Below are 16,854 nucleotides of genomic sequence, written 5' to 3' on the forward strand. Positions count from 1 at the left end.
AGGCATTATCTGATCTGGGAGTAAAGGGGCAGGGGAGCCGCATTCTATCACTTTTTTTCTGCACATGCGCAGTTGGAGCCTCCGATCGGAGCTGCAGGATTTTGGGTGCATTAAGCCCCACCCACAAGCTTGGGCAGTGCAGTTCGGAATCACTAGTATTGTTTCAGGCAGAATGTGTATGGGGGTGCCTCCTCCTGCCCCTGTTTTTTATTCCTTTTTCGAATGGATCAGAGAATGTGATGTTAGCAGAAACATGTATTGGAGAGGAGGCAACTGAGAACTTCAATGACATACATTACTGTACTGCACTGTGAATTCAAGGGAAGTATGACAAATTATTTGACTAATTTAATGAACTAACTGCAAATCAAAGCTTCAAGTATAAAAAGTTAAATATTTAGCTCAGTCCTTAATTGCGATTCATGTGGGAAGTGGTGATTGAGAGTGGCAGTGAGGAACATGATTACTTTCCATTCAATCGCTATAGAAGAATATGGTGTGCTCATCATTGTGAATTCACAGCTGATTAAATGCCAGCACAATCCTATGTTTTAACCATTCCACCTCATATACCAATAACTCAACTCTTCCACCAGCAAACCCATTACTTGGAGAACACTGTTGTTTTAATAATTATGGAATGGAAAGACCTGTTTGCAGGCTAAGAAAATTGCACAAGAAGCCATGTCAGTTTGGCTACAAAAATGCAGACCCTATGTTTATCTGGATATCAAAAAGCCAAAATTGAAGGTAATAAAATATTGACTGCAATGTATTCTTCATGAAAAATTCATATGACTAGGAATAAACCAGATACACATAGAAAGAAATCTTTTCCTTGAAGGAAACACTCAACAGTAGATAGCATCATCCATTTGGTTTGGATAAACTCTTCCAGAACAAAGCTAATTAGGATTCACTGTGATGAATGAGACGTTGTCAAAAATCAACAAAGATTCTGAGGAAAACAAGGAAGAAAGGATGTTGGTGAGACAAATGATAAACAAATGAGTCTTCATGTTCAAGAATATTTTGTGTTATAATTAGGATTGCCAGAAATATGAATTTATGCATTACAGCACAGCAGCTGTGTCACTGTTGACACACTTTTGATGTATAGAATATTCTCAGTTGCTTCACATGAACATTAACAAAGAATATTTGATACCAGGGCACAAAAGGACATCTTAGGTTGGATGAGCAGAAATTTGGTTAAAAAGGTCCACTTTAAGGAGTCTACAGAGGTGGAGAGTTTTAGGGAAAGAATTCTAATGTTAGGATGGAAGCACAACAACACATGTGAGAATGATTAAAACTGGTAACGAGCAAGAGGACAAAATTGGAGGAGCGCAGAAATCTTGGATCACTGTAGACAATAGAGATAGGGAGGATTGGAGCCATGGAGGATTTTGAAAACAAAGATGAGAATCTTAAAATTGAAGCATACCTGGAGTCGATAGGTGAAGTAAAATCAGGGAGAGCTTGAAAATGAGCAGCAAATATTTGGATGAGGTCAGGTTTGTGCAGGGCGGAAATTGGGAAAGCAGCGAGGAGAACATGTCCTCTACTGCAAAATGTGGTTTGTTCAAATTCATTACAATTGACATTAAGGGGCGGATTCTCCGACCTCACCTCCATGCAGCAGGGATAATCTGGTCCCGCTCTGTGAATGGAGATTTGGTTGAGCGCCAAATTCTCCGTTCTTGCTGGTAGCGAAATGGGGTGTGAGAGGTCGGAGAATTCTGGCCTAAATCTTGGGAAGAATTTTTGCAATACTTTAGCATATTGGTTAAGTGACACTACCTAAACCAGGATCTTACACAAATTAGTATGAACACATGTAGCAATAATTATGGGTCAAACTAAGTTAAATTAACACCAGTCATTAAATCCACAGATCTGAAACTCTTAAGCAGAACATGTATTTATTAATTACACTTTATTTCACAAATTGATTACTCCAAGTTAATACTGTCTGGGCCTTAAAATGAAGTTCAACTAATGGTGAAATTTAATTAATTTCTTCAGTTCATCAATTTTCTTTTTTACAAAAAGCACTTCTCTATTATTTCAACTGTGCCATTTTCCCCTCAATTAGTTTACAAGCTGCCATATGGTAAGGTTTATATTACATATATTAATCTACACTGGGATGTGTATAACATTATCCACGATCATCCTCAATGCTGGTGCCCCACAAGACTGTATTCTCAGTCCCCTGCTATACTCCTTATTCACCTAGAACTGTGCGGCCAAATTCCCCTCCAATTCAATTTTTCAAGTTTGCTGATGACACCACCGTAGTGGGTCGGATCTCAAACAGTGATGAGACAGAGTACAGGAATGAGATAGAGAATCTGGTGAACTGGTGCAGCAACAATAATCTCTCCCTCAATGTCAACAAAATGAAGGACATTGTCATCGACTTCAGGAAGCATAAAGGAGAACATGCCCCCCGTCTATATCACCAAGGGCAAAGTGGAAAGGGTTGAGAGCTTCAAATTTTTAGGTATCGGGATCACTAACGACCTGTCCTGGTCCCCCCATGCCAACACTATAGTTAAGAAAGCCACACCAACGCCCCTACTTTCTCAGAATACTGAGGAAATTTAGCATGTCAGTTACGACAATTTTTACAGATGCACCATAGAAAGCATTCTTTCTGGTTGTTTCTGAAAGCATTCTTTCTTGGAATTGCTCCTGCTCTGCCCGAGACAACAAGGAACTACAAAAGGTCATGAATGTAGCCCAATCCATCACGCCCATGCATTGACTCTGTCTATAAGAACATAAGAACATAAGAAATAGGAGCAGGAGTAGGCCATCTAGCCCCTCGAGCCTGCCCCACCATTCAATAAAATCATGGCTGATCTGTCGTGGCTCAGTTCCACATTCCCGCCCTCTCCCCATAACCCTTAATCCCCTCGCCTATCAAAAACCCATCAACCCGCGTCTTAAAAATATTTATACTTCCCACTGCCTCGGCAAAGTAATCAGCAAAGTTAAGGATCCCACTGAGGCCAAATGGGCCATCCAAAATGGCAATTTGTAAAGCACCCTGGGACAATTAGGCAAGAACTAAAATGACAGGCTGCAGCTTAAAAGACAGAGATAAACAGGCTGCAATCCAGACAACTGAATACACGGGATATGGGTCATCCCAAAGACAATGGACACTCTCCATGTGTGACCTACGTGCCTCCAGCACCTACAGCCATGGCCGTCGGGCACACACCCAGAGATCAGTGTGGCAGCAACTGATTGGACTTAATTCGATCAGAGTGATCAAGCCCTGATCAATTGATTGACAAGAGTCAGGAGATCGTCCAAAAGTTCACAAAACCAAGAAGGGATAAAAGCTTCTGCACAACAGAACCTCTGTCTCTCTCTCTCTGGCCCAACAAATGAGCTACAACAATGGTGACTGCCGCCAGCAATGACCAGCACGAGGAGAGCTACCACACCCAAGAAGGAAGGGAGACCAGAACCAGAGTTCCAGACCAGACCAAAGGACCAGACTATGCAGAGGATGATGGAGACCAACGCACAGATAAAGGCCAATGTCTGTTTGGTATTTGCCAGTCACACAAAGTTAAATCAAGATCTCGTGTTGGACTTGAACTTTAGTATTTTCTGTAAGAAAACTTATTGTTGGTTGGGTGGGTGATTATTGATTATGTGTTTTAAATAAATAGTGGTTGTACTAACAAGACTTCTACTTGCAGTTATTTGTCCACCGTATAAGGGTTGAAACAGACTGTGCGGCCGGCACAACACCACGTACCCTGGACATTCTCTCTACTTTCTTCCATCAGGAAAAAGATGCAAGAATCTGAGGTCACAAACCAACTGATTCAACAAAAGCTTCTTCCCTGCTGCCTTTTGAATAGACTTACTTTGTATTAAGCTGATCTTTCTTTACATCTATAATCGTAACACTATATTCTGCACTCTCTTATTTCCTTCTCTATGAATGGTATGCTTTGCCTGTGCAAGAAACAATACTTTTCACTGTATGTTGATACATATGATAATAATAAAAAAATCAAAACCTGTAGGGAAATTTTGAAGTTTAATATTGTGCTCAACCCCAAAGCAACTGAGTAAAATGCTTCTTCTATTATAGAATCATAGAATCCCTACAATGCAGAACAAGACCATTTGACCCAATAAGTCTGCAGCAACTCTCCAACTGAGCATCTTACCCAAGCCCTATTCTCATAGCCCCATGTATTACCCTGCTAATCCCCCTAACCTGTACATCCTGTGGGACTAACTGGCAATTTACCATGGCCAATCCATCTAACCCACACATCTTTGGAATGTGAGAGAAAACAGGAGCACCCAGAGGAAACACACACGGACATGGAGAGAATGTGCAAGTTCCACACAGACAGTCACCCAAGGCAGGAATCGAACCCAGGTCCCTGACAGTGTGCGGCAGAGGTGCTAACCTCTGTGCTGTTATGCCACTCTCTATAATTGAGGGTAACTTGTTCATTCTTTATCAATGTGTTCAAAACTCAATCTAGTTTACATGCAAAATCAGGAAAATTTGATTTGAATCCAATTGGTTTGCTTCAAATCAACTGTATTAAAGTAAGTAAGATGGAATGGAATGGGTGGAGTAGGTTTGTGTGGAACAGAAACACTTGTATCAACTAATTGGGCAGAATGTCCTGTTTCTCTCTTGTCAATGAGGTCCAACTTAATTTAAACAGCACTTAATCAAAATACATGATCTTGTTGAAGGCTTGATGCTGGCAAATCATGCAGTTTCATTTTTAATAATAAAACCAAATGTTTGCTGATAATGTATTAATATAATGTAATAATATTTCACAATTTTATCTCTGGACTAATTTGATGCAGTTTTGTAATTTCAAATATTCAATGATAAGAAAACTGTAAAGGGTAATTAGTATTCATTTTCCGTGCGCACAATCTATTCATGGGAAGCAGCTGAATGAAGAGAATGTCTTGTAAATTCTTATTTTACTGCCAGACCGTACGTTTCTCCTCCTATTGGCTTTTCAGTAACACTCTGCAAGCTTGACATCCCATTTCAATCTTCCATAGTAACAGCCTTTAGTTATCAATCTGAACATGATGACTTTAGAATAATCTGCTTTTAATCATTGACCTTTATCTTCACAAGAGTTATGGACACAGTATGGCTATCGCTCAGCTGCAAAGATTGTCTTGTATTTATTGAGCAAAACAAAATGGACTTATAATAGAGAGAGGCCTGGCTTAGGAAGTCTTTGAGTAAGTGACAATTGAAGGGATCCTGGGAAGGAAAAATGAATAACTGTAACCCCAGTAAGCAGAATGAGGCCCAAAGAAAAGGTTTCTCTGTTTGTTAGTAAGAAAAATCTGTTTTAGTGGAGCTATAATTGATTGTGAAGTAATAATTTATTTTAAAAAATGCTCACATAGCATTGCACATAACAAACCGGTGAACATGATATTTTACCTGAAATAATATTGATTATTTGCACAAATACTTAGGAGGGAGAAGCTGGAACATGTGGTAGTGACTGGGGAAATTGAGGGTAGTGGAGCAAGGGGAAGAAAAAGGGCCTGTTCCTGCGCTGTAATTTTCTTTGCTCTTTTGCAATGAAGTTACTGTGAAAATCCCTGAGTTGCCAAGCTCCAGTGTTTGTTCGGGTACACTGAGGGAGAATTTAGCACGGCCAATGCACCTAACCAGCACGTCTTTCAGACTGTGGAAGGAAGCACCTCGAGGAAATCCAGACAGACACAAGGAGAGTGTATAGACTCCGCACGACAGTGACCCAAGGCCAGAATTGAACCCAGGTCCTTGGTGGTAGCAGTGCGAACCACTGTGCTGCCATGCCGCCCTGCAAATAACTTTAATTACTCAGTGTTTCAGGATGGCACAGCAGGGCTGCAATGGCATTAAAGCCCAAGTACTTTGAATGGTTAAAATGATGGAAATACACCAGCCGTCTAAGAATTAGAGCAGATTTGAGAACACCAAGATATTAACTGCTATCAAAGACTGTGAAAGTTAGAGAACCCGAACCGATAACATTTGCAAAACATGACAGCAAAAGAAGGAGTTTTGATGATATTTTTATAATGTTATTTTAAAAGATAAGCAGGCAGGTTGAAGCCATAATGGGCTGGAGTTTCCTGGTATGGTGTGAATTATGCCACGCTGTACTGCATACATTTGTACTGCAAACACATCTCAAACTTGCCTGGGAAAAAATAACGTGAATGTGCAGTGGTGAATTGGTGAATGAGGAACTTCAAATAAAGTAGCTTACACCATCTGCATCACTGAGCCAGCATGAACAATTAAACTTCAAATCCTTTCAGTGCTGAACTTGATCACTTGCTGGGCTATGTACACACAGATGCTTCAGTTAGTCCATTGTTACTGTAAAAGGTGAAATTAATAACAGGCTAGTGATAACATAGAAACATAGATAGGATAGGAAGAGCAGGAGGATGCCATTTGGCCCTTCGAGCCTGCTCCGCCATTCATTACCATCATGGCTGATCATCCAACTCAATAGCCTAACCCTGCTTTTCCCCTTCGATCCCATTCACTCGAAGTACTATATCCGGTCTCCTCTTGAATACGTTCAATGTTTCGGCATCAACTACTTCCTGTGGTAATGAATACCACAGGCTCACCACTCTTTGGGTGAAGAAATGTCTCCTCACCTCCATGAGGCGCACGAGCCAGGGGATGCATCGTTTCACCAAAGGCATTGGCGAAGCAACACAAAACTGTCAGGAAATTAAATAATGGCACTATCGACTTATGTAAGAATTTCCTTGACTTTTACACTGGAAAACTCATTAAACACCCTGAACGTGGCATTACATTGGAACTTGTCTCCAGGAAATTCTGGGCCAATATCTCCATTCACAGGGGATTCATAGAATCATAGAAACCTTACAGTGCAGAAAGAAGCCATCTGACCCATCGAGTCTGCACAGACCACAATTCCACCCAGGCCCTACCCCCATACCCCTACCCCCATATCCCTATATATTTACCCACTAATCCCTCTAACCTACACATCTCAGGACACTAAGGTGCAATTTTAGAATGACCAATCAACCTAACCCGCACATCTTTAGACTGTGGGAGGAAACCGGAGCACCCGGAGGAAACTCATACTGACGCGGGGAGAATGTGCAAACTCCACACAGACAGTGACCCGAGCCGGGAATCAAACCCAGATCCCTGGAGCTGTGACGTAGCAGTGCTAACTACTGTGCTATCGTGCTACCTGTTAAATATCTTATTTAATTTCACTTTTCAATGAAAAAGGAAAATTGGCCAGGGAGTAGGAACGATGACCAAGCTGCCATCTCTTTCCTACTCAGAAAGTCAACACGATCTCAAGTTTTACCCTTTGAGCTACTGAGGCAGGGAGGTCGCAGTTTTGAGATGTAACTTGTGCTGAGCTCATTGATCCCAGGAGGGGATTTACAAAGTCTATTAGCTGTGGCTCAGCGAAATCATTCTCGCCTGTCACAGATCCAACTCCACACTTGAGCACAGACTCTCGGTGTCACCTCTGTGTAACATATGAGGCTGTGCTACCTGAGGAATGCTGTCCTTCAGAGATGATGATAGAGTGAGGTCCAGGAGCTGGCTTTGGAGTGAACTTTCATTTGTCCTAACCAGTCGTTTTAACGATTCTTGAAGCCTCACAGCCCACTTGAAATGATACTGGGTCTGGCTAACTCCCCAGTGTAGCAATGCAAGTATTTACCCGATGAAATTTGAATTTGACTACATTTGCAAATACAATATTTCTCATTAAAAATTCAAATGAAAAAGTCTTAATGCTACAGTAAACAACAAGGATCATGTTGGTAAATGGAAAGGGTGAGAATGAAGAATATTCACTGGAGATTAATTTAAACAGGCACCTGCAACCAATGTTGACATAGTACACAGATGGTTAAAATGATAGAAGATTATAGTGGAGTGGATTGAATTAGACTGTTTGCTCCTTTTGAGAGCAGAAGTATATATAAGTGATCAGTGATACAAGATTAAAGGTAAGTTATTTAGCACAAGAGAATAAGACTGGTGAAGAAATTTACGTCTAAGATTCAGGGTCAATATAGAAACTACAGAAATAATTTTCAGCCAGCTCCTCCACCACCCCCACCCCACCCACCACCCCCCCGGCCCTCCATTAACCCCCCACCCCTGACCACCCCCTACCCCCATCACCCCCACACTCCGCATCACCCCCACCTCCAATCACCCCCCACCTCCCCATCACCCCCACACCCTGCACCACCCCCCACCCCCAATCACACCCCACCCCATCACCCCCACACCCTGCACCACCCCCAACCCCCAATCACACCCCACCCCCAATCACACCCCACCTCCCCATCACCCCCACACCCTGCATCACCCCTCACCCACGATCACCCCCCACCCCCATCACCCCCCAACTTTGCATCACCCCCCACCCTGCATCACCCCCACCTCCCCATCACCCCCACAGCCCACATCACCCCCACCCCCATCACCCCCCAACTTTGCATCACCCCCCACCTTCCCATCACCCCCACACCCCACATCACCCCACCACCCCGATCACTACCCTCACCACCCCCATCATCCGCTCACCCACCCCTACACCTCCATCACCTCCCCACTCCCATCACTACCCCCACAATCTCATCAGCTCCCCAACCCAATCACTCCCCCACATACCCCCATCACCCCTCCACCCCCTCATCACCCCTTCAACCCAATTACTGCCCCATCACCACCCCATCACCCCCCTCACCCCATCACCTCCTATCACCCCCTCACCCCATCACCAGCCTGTTATCACCCTGCACCCCATCACCACTCCCTCATTACCCTCATCACCCCATCCCCAACACCACCATGACCCCACATCATGACCCCCAGCACCCCATCACCCACCCACCCCTCCATCACCTTCTATCCCCTCATCACACCCACCCCCCATCACCACCCCATCTCCCACCACCCCCATTACCATCGACACCCGCCCACCACCACCCCACCTCCCATCACACACCAATCACCACCCCCACCCCCATCAACCGCCACATCCACACCACCCCCACCCCAAGACCACCCCCAGCTCCATCACCACTCCAATCACCCCATCACCACCTCACCTTCCATCACCACCCTCACATCCCCATCACCATCCCCACCCCCCCACTCCCCCATCCCCCATCATCACCCCAACCCCCCATCACCACCCCCACATCCCCAGATCCACACTTTTTCCCCATTACATCAATGACGATTTTGGTGTTGCTTCATGCTTGCATCTGTTACTAGAACCAAAGGCACAACCTCAGGCTAAAGGGACAATCGTTTAAAACAGAGATGAGGAGGAATTTCTTCGGCCAGAGAGTGGTGAATGTGTGGAACTCTTTGCCGATGAAGGCTATGGAGGTCAAGTCATTGAGTGTCTTTAAGACAAAGATAGATAGGTTCTTGATTAATCAGGGGTAATGGGGAAAAGACAGATGAATGGGGATGAGAAAAATATCAGTCATGATTGAATGGCGGAGCAAACTCAATGGGCTGAGTGGTCTCATTCTGTTCCTATGTCTTATGGTCTTATGGAATTACAAAAAATTATCAATTTCACTTCCAATTCCTACTGCTCTCTCATCTTCATGTGGTCCATCTCTGACACTTCCCTTCCATAACCGCTTTGTCTACATTTCTGTCAATAAACTGACAATCAGTGTTCATTACAAACCCATCAACTCCCACATTTACCTTGACTATATCTCCTACACCCCGCTCACTGTAAGAATTCCAATACATTCTCCCAGTCCTTCCGCCTCTGTCACATTTGTCCTGATGATGTCATCTTCAAAATGGTGCATCTGACGTGCCTTCCATTTTCCTTAACCAAGGCTCCCCTCTCCCACCACCACTGTGATCGACAGGGGATTCATCTGGTTTTGATTAATTTCCCGCATCTTTGCCCTCACCCCTTCTCATTCCTTCCAGAACCATGATAGAATTTCCCTTGTCCTCACTTTTCACCTGACTTGCCTCCATGTCGATTGGATTGCCCGCCAAAATTTCCACTAGCTCCAGCATAATGCTACCATGAAACACCTCTTCCCCCACCCCCGCCAACCCTGTCAGCATTCTGCAAGGACCGCTCCCTCATTGAGACACCCTGCTGCACTCCTCCAGCACCCCCAACTCCTCATTCCTTCCCACAGCACCTTCCTTTGCAATCACAGTAACACCTGCCCCTTTACCTTATTCTTCCAAGACTCCAAACACTCCTTTCAGATGAAGCAGAATTTCACTTCCACCTCCTTCACTTTGTTGCTTCCAACGTGCTCTCCTCTTCAATGAAGAGGTTAAATGCAGACTGGCTGACTGCTTTGTGGAGCAGGCTCAGTCTCTCAGTATGACGCTAACCTTCCTGCTGCACACCATTTTAATTCAGCATCTTGCTCTCATGGCCACGTGCCTGTTCTTGGCCTGTTGTAATGTTCCAGTAAAGCCCAACGCCAACTAGAGGACGAGCAGCTCACCTCACAATCATGTGCATGAGAGCCCTTGGACTCAATATTGAGTTTAACAACTTCAGACTGTGACCTTTCTCCTCCATCTTGACCCCTTTTACATTATCCAAAGCACTTTTTGTCCCAGTGTAAACCTTTTCCTCCCTCCCATCTGTCACTTGTTGTTTAGTTTTGCTTTCACTGAGCACTGACCTTATTCTCCCATTAACATGTTCAACTATCATAACTTTATGCCATTATTTGCACCTGCTATAGCCCTGCACACTGCCACTAACTCTTTCCCAGTATTTTCTGTTTTTGTTATTATTGATGTTTCAGGCTGATTACCCTTCATCAGAACAGGAAAATTAACAAAAGGAAAGTTGGGGGTGTTGTTCTTTGAGTTTCCTCCCACACTGTGGAGGAGGCCAGAGGACATTGAGCACAGGGTGGGTTTATTTGTCAGTAAAATTTTCAGAAAAAAAACATGGATGAGCCAAATCATACATCATCCATGGATTGTAATCTTTTACCAGTACAGAAGAATTTCTAGAATTTTCATTGAAATATCAATGATTCTAAGAGAATTTAGCAGGGTCGATGCTGAAGGACCTTTCCCTTGACTAGAGAGTCTAGAATGATGGGAAATGACCTCAGGGTAAGGCCATTTTGGGTGTAATGTGGAGAAATTTTGGGTGTAATGTGGAGAAATTTTGGGTGTAATGTGGAGAAAATTCTGAACTATAGAAACATAGAAAAACTACAGCACAAACAGGCTCTTCGGCCCACAAGTTGCACCGAACATGTCCCTCCCTCCTAGGCTTACTTATAACCCTCTATCTTTCTAAGTTCCATGTACTTATCCAAAAGTCTCTTAACCTTTGAGGATTTCTACCCAAGAGGGTTGTAGATTCCTATTTTGAGCATATTCAAGGCTGCCAATAGATTTTTGAGCTCTAAGGGAATTAATTAAAAATAGTGTTGAGGTCAGGGATCGGGTATGATCTTATTGCATTATCAAATGACCACTCCTGCTCCAACTGCTTATATCCTTACATTAATATATTCCCCTCAAACTGACTCTATACTTGCAATGGCCGCATGTCTTTGCCCAATGTTAAAGCAGGGACTATTACACTGAATGTCACTGAACAAGTGCTCAGGTCATGTGAGTACATGCTGGTTTCTGACCATGAACAAATCAATTAGCGGCTTGGGTAGATTTCACAAATTTCCAATAGTATTTTCAGAACTGGATGAAATAAAATGCAGCAACCAGCCAGTTTTACTTTGCAGCTTAAACATGAGAACATTTGGAAATAATGATCTGGGAACAATAATCGCTTTCTCTACCCAGTGAAGTATCAAACATTAACAATCAGGAACAGTACAGATCAGATACATAGTAAGGTGACCTGAATACTCCAACAGGGTCTTTAACACAACCCCAAATCACCTCCTACAGTGCAAGCATGACAGTTCCAATTTATACACCAGCCAACCATGTGGCTCTTTGCAACAAGACTGCCAATTTCTACTGATTTAGAAAGACTTTTGTCCTTTGGACTCATGCCCATTCCAGAATGAATTCCAATCTATTTCTTCACTCACATAATGGCTTTTAGTCTTTTTGTAAAAGATAAATCCTGCAATTACATTTCTGTTATTATTTATAAAACTGTTACATGCATTAGAAAAAAAAATCAGATACTTTTACAGAAAGGAATGCTGGAGATCTCTTGTGGATTCTCCCAGTGTGTGGGTATTTTAATGGGAGACTGGCAGAATCCCTGGAGAAACAGTTTAACTAACTGAAAAAAATAATTGTTTCTTTCTTTGGGTGAGTGGAGAAGTGGGAAGCCTTCCATTGAAGATGCAAATTGGAAGAATTCCTTGAGATTTGAGTGCTGGAACATTTAAGTACACTGATGTCATTCATAAAGATTTTCAAAATAGTGACAGGCTATTATTTCAATAAGTAATCTGACATTTTGTTGGATTTTGGGCAATGAGGATGAAATACATGTTGTAACTTAGTGAACTGGATGATGCATTGCTGCTTTATACATCCCACCATGGGTACCTTTTAAGCCCATGGATAAACACGCCAGGCAGAGTATCATTAAATCACACAGACAAGGAGAGTCACAAATTCAATCATGAGAACTGTGTTCGTCGATCACAGCTGGAGTGGTGGAAGGGAAGTTGGCTTTCCAGCCCAAGAATAATACTACTTCTGCACCCTTGAGCAAGAGAGGCAAAAGAATACAGCGTTCCTGCTGTTTAGTCAGTGAGCCTTGCTGGAAAATGCACATATTATGACCACCACAAGAGAGTAAAAATAGAATCAGCTGTGAGCCTGCAAGGTCAAAAAACCTCCCAACACGATCTAGATTCATACAAGTGAAAACTTACCAGTTAGGAAGAATTTGCATTGTCTTTTGTTGCTACACCTTGAATTACAATAAATTTTAAAAATGAACACCACTGGTCTTATTGGAAAAAATTGCCAGGAAATTGTCATTATCGCATCAGTGTCACCTTTAAGACATCACTTTCACATCATTCTTTAGAATTGTTTAATTTCTTAGTTGAGTTTATTCATTAGTGTCACAAGTAGGCTTATATTAACATTAAGTTCAGAAAACGGGAAACATTCCTTTATGCAATGGCTGGTGGAGAATGGTCTTCAATGAGACCAGGTGACTGCACTGATTAACAACTAAACATTATAATGGGAAGATCTGAACTGAGGAGGACAAATAAATGACAATGTCACTTTCATCCGAATTTCTTTTATAATCCTCTGAAAAAAATTAGGAACATTCTTCAATGTAACCAAGCCAAAAATTTGTATTTTTCTTAAAAACCCTCTCCAGTGCTGTACTTTTTTCTTAAAACAGCATATAGTGCAGTTTACACAAGAGATATTGCAGTGTAAAATCATAAAAAAACCAACTGTTTTCCAATTCATTTTATAAATACTGAATGTTTAATGAGAATCACTGAAACTTTAAAATATAACTGGTAATTTCCTCTCTTCTCCTTTAGTCATTTCATAATGTTACTTAAAAATATACACGACAATTTATTTTTTTCACATCCTGTAAAAACATCGCTGGCCTTTGGCCACAGTAGAAATTGATTGTAAATGAATGAATGAAAAATAACTATTTGGTATATTTGGCAGAAATGTGAGTGTACTTTCACCTTACAAATCTGTGTTCATCTTTTTTACAGCTCTGAGTATTTCCTGTCTGATTTCTACCTCACTGTGGGGCTAAAACAACTCGAACCCATTGATGTGTTTCAGTTACACAGCCTTTGAATCATGTGATAGTATCAGCAGACATGCCCTAAAAATATTGGTGTAATGTTCCTCCATCCACTAATATTAGAAATAGTAATTTCAAGGCTTCTGTTTGCATTCAGCCAATAACTTTGTTCTTATAATTACGAGAAAAAGGTGCAAAAAGTGAGATAGAAAGTTGGATCTCTAAAAGGCACAAGAGTACAGGAGACCAATGAAAGATTAATTAAGGAATTTAGTTTAAATTAGGTGTTGTTGCTCAGTTTAAATTTGGGTAAAATGCAATGCCAAGAGAAAATATCACAAAATTCCACACAGTAAAAACTTTCTCCAAGGTGTAATGGATAAAAATGTTATTTCTGGGAGAACCTGGCCAGAATTCTCTGGTTCATAAATTCATAAAGCCATAAGATATAGGAGCAGAATTAGACTATTCAGCCAATCGAGTCCGTTCTGCTATACTATCACGGCTGATATTCTTCTCATCCCCATTTTCCTGCCTTCTCCCCATAACCCTTCAACCCATTCCCAATTAAAAATCTGTCTAACTCCTCTTTAAATTTACTGTGCCAGCATTCACCACGCTTTAGGGTAATGAATTCCACTGATTCACAACCCTTTGGGAGAAGTAGTTTCTCCTCAACTCTGTTTTAGATTTGCTAACCTCATCCTAAGACTATGACCTCTCATCCTAGAATACCCCACAAGAGGAAGCATCCGCTCCATGTCTACTTTATCCGTACCTTTTATTATCTTGTAAAGCTCAATTTGATCTCCCCTCATACTTCTAAATTCCAGAGAGAATCGGCCTAAACTGTTCAATCTCTCTTCATACAGCAAACCCCTCATCTCTGGAATCAATCTGGTGAACCTTCTCTGAACTGCCTCCAATGCCACTACATCTTTCCTCAGATAAGGGGACCAAAACTGTGCACAATACTCCAGGTGTGATCTCACTAATGTCTTGTATAGTTGCAACAATACTTCCTTACTTTTATATTCTATTCCTTTAGCTATCAATGCCAACATTCCATTCACTTTCTTTATTATCAGGGTGGTATGGTAGCACAGGGATGGCAAGGTGGCACAGTAGTTAGCACTGCTGCTGCACAGTGCCAGGGACCTGGGTTCAATTCCTGGCTTGGGTCACTGTCATTGCAGAGATTGCATGTACTCCCCGTGTCTGTGTGGGTTTCCTCCGGGAGCTCTGGTTTCCTCCCACTGTCCAAAGATTTATGTCTTAGGTGGATTGGCCATGCTAAATTACCCTTTAGTGGACTAGCTAGAGTAAATGCATGGGGTTATGGGGATAGGGTTTAAATGGGATTGTGGTCAGTCCAGACTTGATGGGCTGAGTGGCCTCCTTCTGCACTGTAGGATACCGTGATTCTACTTTTCTATCTGCTGTACCTGCATGCTAGTTTTCTGAAACTCATGAACAAGGGTACCCAGATCCCTCTGCACTAGAGTACCCCAAAATCTCTCCCCATTTAGATAATAAGCCACCTTCTTGTTTTAGCAATCAAAATGCATGAGCTCTCACTTATCCACATTAAGCTCCATCTGTCACATTTTGGCTGACTCTCCTAACCTTTCCAAATCCATTGCAACTTACTGTCCTGTATATTTTTGTGTCATCTGCAAATTTGGCTGTGGAACTTTCTATCCCTGTATCCAGGTCATCATTATAGGCCTTGTACGTCCTGCTAGCACTGTCAGTGAGAACGGAGAATTTGACCCTCAGCCAAATCTCTGTTTACAGCAGCGGGGCCAGAGAATCTCAGCTGGGGGCGAGGTTGGAGAATTCTGCCCCCTAAGTTTCCAATACATACACCTGACAGGCACTCGTACCACCGAGCAACCTCTGCTGATCCAATAGCGAATTGCATCACATACCAAAGTCAAAGATTGAGTTCAAGAGTGGACACTGAGACCTGTAAAAGATAACTTAATTCTCCAGCCATTCCTGCCCCGCTGTTGCTGCCAGCAGGAACGGAGAATGTGGCACTCAGTCAAATGTCCATTCACTGCAGTGGGACCGGAGAATTCAAGCTGTGAACAAGGTCAGAGAATACGGCCCATGGTATTTGGAAATATAAAACATTAGATTGAAAATTTGACAGAACAAGACCGCAGCACATACTCGAGAAAAATTCCAAAGTCAATGAAGACCCTTTGGTGCCTTCCCAAAGTGAAACTTAATTGGTAACCCTGGTTAGTGTACATTAAAGCTGAACTATATTCAGTTCCATTGTTCTTTATCTATGTGGTGTATATTGGATTGGAATTGTGGCCATATGTGTTGAGGTTAGCTCTCCTACTCTAATGGTTAACCTGGGCAAGAACCAATTTGAGAACCCTTGCTATTTGCTACAAAAACATATTCTATTTACAAATTTAGCTATCAAACCCTCAGTAAGAACATTTTCAAAATGATATAAAAATAGAAAAAAACATTGCATTTGGATGAAATACAAAAATCAGACTATGCAAAAAGTGCTGCTAATTAACATTACGATTTGGTCTTGGAACAAATGGTTGGAAATTAGGTTGTTTGAATATTAGATTAACACATCAGATGAAATTCCCTTGTCTGCTATTTTGAAAGGTCTTACTCGTTTAAGTCACTTAAGTGGCATAATGTTTCGAATAAAATAGTCAACCGAGGATTTTTTTAAAAAAGGGGCAAAGCATTTTGTAAGTGAATATCCATAAAATCTATTTCAAAACAAAATAATTTTGTTAGAACACTGGAAAAAATGTGAATGTTAATGCCAGTTATATTGGAAAGCTATTACACTGTGCACAGTAAACCTGCTATAACATTTATCCCAGCGTATATATGAAAGACTGGTTCAATTGTCACCTGAACATTCGACTGCAGTTGGAATCCAGAAATGGTGATAACAATTCTCCAGTGTGAGGGCCACACATCATGATACTAATTGTGGCTATTGGAAATGCTGAAGGAAGGAGCAGAAGGATGCTGAAGACTACAAAGGGCATAG

This window comes from Carcharhinus amblyrhynchos, chromosome 2 (genome assembly GCF_965287045.1).
Source record: "Carcharhinus amblyrhynchos chromosome 2, sCarAmb.v2.hapA, whole genome shotgun sequence".
In the NCBI taxonomy this organism is placed as follows: Eukaryota; Metazoa; Chordata; class Chondrichthyes; order Carcharhiniformes; family Carcharhinidae; genus Carcharhinus; species Carcharhinus amblyrhynchos.